We start from the raw sequence: 6000 nt of genomic DNA, 5'->3' as shown, positions 1-6000 counted from the left end.
TCAGCAGAGGCGTACGGAATTTTACTGATTGTACGACATATCCTTGAAAATCAAATTCCCAATTCTATCATCTACACAGATTCTTGAGTGTTGTTCGCGCATTATCATCGCATAAACCCCCCAAAAACCACATAATTAATCTTGTATTCAACACTATCATGTCGGTGTATGCGGAGAAGCATCGGCTGCTCCTCTGCTGGGTCCCAGGACACGCTGGGAACGAGTTGGCGGACGAGAGGGCCGGTGCTGCTGCACTCAGGAACACTGTCGACATAACAAGCGTACCATATACAGACCTCAAGCCTCACATAAAACAGCACCTGCGCAGAACATGGCAAACACACTGGGACGAACAGACAGACAACAAACTACACGTAATAAAGCCACACTTGGGACGGTACACAACTGACTCACACAACAGACACACAGAAGTCGCCTTGGCAAGGCTACGGATAGGGCACACCCATGCGACGCACTCGTATCTGCTGACGGGATCTCCTAGACCGCAGTGCGGCAGGTGCGGAGAGGCCCTATCCGTAGTGCACATACTAATCACATGCAAGGCACTTCACACAACACGACACAAACACTTCAGAGAACTCTACAGACAACATATCCCCCTACATCCATCGTTTTTCCTAGGTGATGATGCCATTGTTTCCGTGAAACGTGTGTTTGAGTATTTGTCCGACGTCAAGTTTTTAAACCTCATTTCCTATCACGCGTCATGAAATCTGGCCCTGTACACCAGCCATGCTCATTGTCGTGTTGTGATTTTACTTTTGTTTTTGCTGATTTTACTTAGTGTTTAAGGTTTCACCCCTATCATCGACTATTGTTTTGGCGCTCTTTGCCCCAGTTGGCGTTGCGCCATAAACATCCAACGATCATCATCATCATACTTAGTCGGAACGCGCCCCTGGCAACCGGGGACACAGGCGTCAGCAAGAAGAAGCCTCAAAATCGCATAAACATCACAATAGCAGTCCTTCAACCAGTGTTGTACGGAACGGCGTTACAAGGAACGGCGTTCCTGGAACTAGTTCCTTTTTGGAGGAATGGAGGAACGCCACCGTTTCATTAAGGGTCGGTGGAACTGTAACGGTAACTCGTTACGTTTTTGAAGTAACGGCAGGAACGGCGTTCCTGCCGTTACATCGCTTGGATTTGGCTGTTTTTGATGCCAAGGCTAGAGTACAAAAATCCACAAAACGCTACTGCGTTTCTCTTCTTATAAGATGGTCAGTTTGCCCACCCTTCAGCCGTACGTGCTTCCTCGAAAGTGAAATGCAGATAACCACGCAGCACGCCACAGCTTGTGCTTGCTTTCATGCTGGTTGCTTACGCGGGGTTCGACGGGTGAATAGCGTTGCCGCGAGAATGCTTTTCACCCTTCATGGTTTGTCTGGGGAGGCCAGAATGCGTGTCCGGCCGATAGAATTGTTCCCTTGCTGGGAAAGAATAGAGAGTTTTAGCAGTCCGTCCGTTCTGTCGTATGCGTTGTTTCTGGGTTGACCGGGACCCGGCTGGGCACTTGGGCATTCGTCGCGGTAGGAGCATTAGTTCCACGGGCCTGCCTTCGCCATGTCCGTGCCTCCGCACCCTTCCTATTCGCCCTTCCGCGAGCTCAGGAGCAGACCGGTTCCGGACAACCCGGTAACAACGTAGCCAACCAAACGGACGGACTGCTAAACGATATCCGGACATTTCGGTGTCGGACATTTCGGTCCAGGACGTTTCGGTGTGGACATTTGTGTGCACGGACATTTTGGTGCATGACGTCTTGGCCCAGATATTTTAAGTGAGGGGATGTCTGAGGCATTCTTTGAACATTTTATCTTTAATTCTGTAATTTCGGGACTTGATATGATTTTACGCTCGAGACTTGTGCTTGCGCCGCCGTTCGCGGAAACAAACGCTAAACACTGGCGGAGCATTCCCGCGTAAAACCCAATTTCTGTAGCATATGCTGAAAATTACCGTTGTTATTTGGATCCGTTCAACCAGTTTTTAAATGCAGAGCATTTCAGTAACTCACGATGTCACCCGCGTTGGCGTCCGTAGTCCGCGTCCGCATCGCGCCCCCTACACTATATAAATACTTGCCGGCGCCAGGTTTCGATCCTACGACTCTGCGGGCGGAACGCAAGGTGCACGGCACTCTACCAACTGAGCCACAAACGGAAGGTTACGAACGTGCCTTATATCCTTGACTCATTCAACCGTCGGCCAGAGGTGCGCCCTCTCCCCCGTGTCCTCCTCGCCTTCTCTCCGCTCGCAACGCCTTCTCTCGCCGCGTTCGGTTCGGGCGCACAACAGGTGGGGACGTGCGCAACACCCTCTCTCGCCGCGTTCGGTTCGCGCGCAAGAACAGGTGGGGCGCTCGCATCGCGCTCTCTCGCCGCGGTCGGTTCGCGCTTAAAACATATGTCGTTCGCGCGCGCTGCGGTCGCTAACATCTGTGGCGTGATCGTGACGTCAGCATCACGCGTTCGCGTGGTGGCGATTTCGGCGCTATAACACTCTCTCGCGAGGGGCATTGGATTGGATTCGATTGGATTGGCTGGGATTTGGATTGGATTGGATTAAAGTGGATTGTGTTGGATTGTGTTGCGTCATAGCCGCGCCCCGTTGCGTCATAGCCGCTCCACGTTGCGTCATAGCCGCGGCAGGGGGTTCACGGCACGTTTCACCATCGACTTCATCGACAATGTCTACGCTGGAAGACAACAATTACAGCAACAACAACCAATACGTAATCCATACGACTTGCAGGCGCGCCCCCCGCAGAAATGCTCTGCATTTGATCGTGCCCCTCGCGAGTGGGATGTTTCTTCTTTTTGTTATTTTAACATTCATGTGAACACCCTAATACTTTAAGTGTTACCAAAGCGCTTTCCTTTCACTTCACCGAACGGTGCAAGACGCTGCTGCTTTTAGTCTATTCCTCTCCCCCCCAGCAAAACTTTCGCGAAAAACAACAACAGAATAACGAGGTCGATTAGGCGCGTCTGCATTTCGTTTTTCTCTCACTCAATGTCGCCTTCGTTGCATTCGGTGTCAGTTCTACTTAAAACTAACAAACCAACGATCGCACCTACGGTGGCGTTGCTTAGGGGAGGGGAAGGCGCCGGCAATCATCCCCTTAAGTAGAGAGAGAGGGGTGTCACTTGTGTTTCACCATTGCGTAGACTGGACTTCGAAAACTTGAAGACGACTGTTGCCGCTGTCGTCGCATTAGCCTATTCATTTTTTTTTGTCCTGATAATGGGAGGAAGCGATGTATTCCTGGGGTGTCCATGATATGCGCGACTTGATGAGTCGATTCCCAAGGGGGCGACTGAAGGCGCAAAAAAAGAGCGATTCCTGGAGTGGGGGCGCCGTCGATATGACCGCGACGCGCGGAAGGGCGTAGCTAGCAAACGATAGGGGCCATTGTGTTTTCAGCGGGTTTTTGGGTGGCTTTTTCTGTCACATTATAGAGGTTTCGTGCGCCCATGGTGAATGTAAAGCTCTTTCTCGTTTTTAAACGCGAAGTGTGCTATGTCATTGTTGAATGTATCACCCAATTCCTGCAAAAGCCTCCACTAAGAGGCTAGCAGTATGTTTCAAATTAAAAAATAAAAAAAATCACTGCAGTGACGCTTCGGAGACCGTGAACTCCACCACGGCAGTAGGATTTTCAGGGGAAACCGAAAATATTATGGCTGAAAAAGAAATCTGGGCGAGATTCGAGAGTACAGGTGGGAGGTGGGAGGGGGGGGGGGGGCGCTACAACAAAGAATTAAAATGTGCTCAATGTAGGCTTGTAAACATTAAACGAAGGTTGGTTGTCCCGAACACAATGGGTGGAATTTGTATGCACAACCGGTACGTGCTTAATCAGCATTTAGGACATTAGAACCTGCGGCTCTTTTCCAAAGGCCCGTTTTTCCTCCCCGATAATATCCTCGACCAGTGTTCGGGAATTCATTTTAGCAAGGCAGCCCAGCCCTTGTAATACTCTTCATAAGGTTTTCTTCATTCTGGGGGGGCTAGCTAATGTTTGTTACTTTTCGAATATTGAAAGTGTGCATGTAATTTATGTAATTTGAGGGTGTGTAATTTAAAAAGAGTACAAAAGAGGCGATCGTAAACACGGGTAATTGTCTTAGCTAAAAAAGAGCAAATATAAATTACCAACCTGTGATTAATGAACAAAAAACGTGTGCTAAAGAATTCAATCGGCTGCAAAACAGGTGTCCCCAGGAAGAGGTATTAAAAATATATATAAATGTAGAATTTCTAAAAATACCTGGCAAACATCGAACATGGCATCAATCAAAAAAATAAATTGACGGCTCCAGATTGTTGTCAATAACCCACGTTAGGCGGGAATAGAAATATAAAGGCTGGCGGACACTGAAATGTCCGTACACCGAAATGTGCGTGCACCGAAACGCCCGTACACCCATACGTCCGTACACCGAAATTTCCGCACCGAAATATCCACCACCGAAATGTCCTCGAGCCGTCTGGAGTTTGTCCGGTGCTCCCTGAAAAATTTCGCCTAGGAGCGTCTCTTTTGATTGTCTTTATCTCCAGATAACCTGCTGCCGGTGGTGTTAATATTCGTAAAATATACCTAGTTCGATGTGAGTTTTAAATGTCTCACTTAATTTCGACCCAGGATTATCCTACACTATATTTTAATTTAAAAACCTATTTGTAACGTTAATGTAACGACACGTTCCAATTTTCGAAGTGGAACTGGAACGCGTTCCTTTCGCAATAAAGGAACCTGTAACGTGAACTTGTTTCAAATTTAGCAAGGAACGAGGAACGAGCTTTCGTTCCTACTTTGGAGGAACGTGTACAACACTGCCTTCAACGCAGGACACGCATGAAGAATGCCCACAGCTCTAAGGCATAGGCAATACCGTATAAACCGGAATATAGGTCGAGATTTTTTCAAAAAAAATCCGCACAAAAGTCACCCCTCGTCTTATATAGTGGTCATTGGTAGAATATAAATCGTTGTCTGGCAACAATGTGCAAGCGCAGTCCGTCGCCATCGCCATTCGTGTCAGACTGCTCTCTCGCACTATCAGGCCTTTATTTGATTTCGCTTTTCTCTAGTTTTTCGTCTTTTACTGGTTTATTGTGCGTCCGTTCGTACATTTCTGTGCGTCTCTGTTCCGAGATGAGTGGCGGCAGTCGACGCCAGTTCACCGCGGCGTTTAAGCTGACGGCGATTGAGTCACCGAGCAGAATGGGAATATGGCGGCGCAATGCCAGTTAGGCGTTTCGGAGAAAAGTGTGCGGTGCTGGCGGAGCCAGAAAGCTAAGCTGTGCGCGTGCAACCCCCGAAACCGATCGTTCTGTGGACGTCAAGCGGTGCACCCCGAGTTGGAGAACAAAGTGGCGGACTTCGTCTGGGAACTTCACTCACAATCGCTCCGGAGGGCATGCGCGGACCGGCTCCGCGAACTGTACAATGAGTGGATAGCCGGCGACAACAACAAGACCTATACGGGCCGGTTGCGACCGTGTCAAGCTGGGTGTCCTTCTCTGGGCAGTCGCTGCCCGACGACATGGCTACACGAGCGTTCAGGAAGTGCTCCATCAGCAACGCGCCTGATGGCATGGAAGATGACAGTGCGAAGCAGTCATCCTCGGACGACTCTGAGTGCTCGGACGAGTGACGTCGGCAGGCATAGTGAGTGGCAGTGACAGACGGGCATCGAAAATAAATATAGACATTGTGAGTGCGCTTCTGTGCCAAATTATTCTTTGTCAACTTTTCCCACCTCAAGGTAGGGGGTCGACCTATATACCGGGTCGTCCTATATTCCGGTTTATACGGTACTTACTCGTCGGTCATGCCATCTGAAATTTCGTAGACAAAGCGCGGTTGGGATTAAACGTCAAAGGGAAATGTATTTATACGTGTCAGGGAAAACGCATACAACCCATTCTTTACACTGACTCTTGCGAATACTGCAGTCGACCAGTTTCTGC

Source organism: Haemaphysalis longicornis, unplaced genomic scaffold, assembly GCF_048455015.1.
Source record: "Haemaphysalis longicornis isolate Haplotype H1 unplaced genomic scaffold, Haemaphysalis longicornis Haplotype H1 scaffold_13, whole genome shotgun sequence".
Lineage (NCBI taxonomy): Eukaryota > Metazoa > Arthropoda > Arachnida > Ixodida > Ixodidae > Haemaphysalis > Haemaphysalis longicornis.
The sequence above is the reverse complement of the archived record's forward strand: the minus strand, read 5'-3'. Positions refer to the sequence as shown.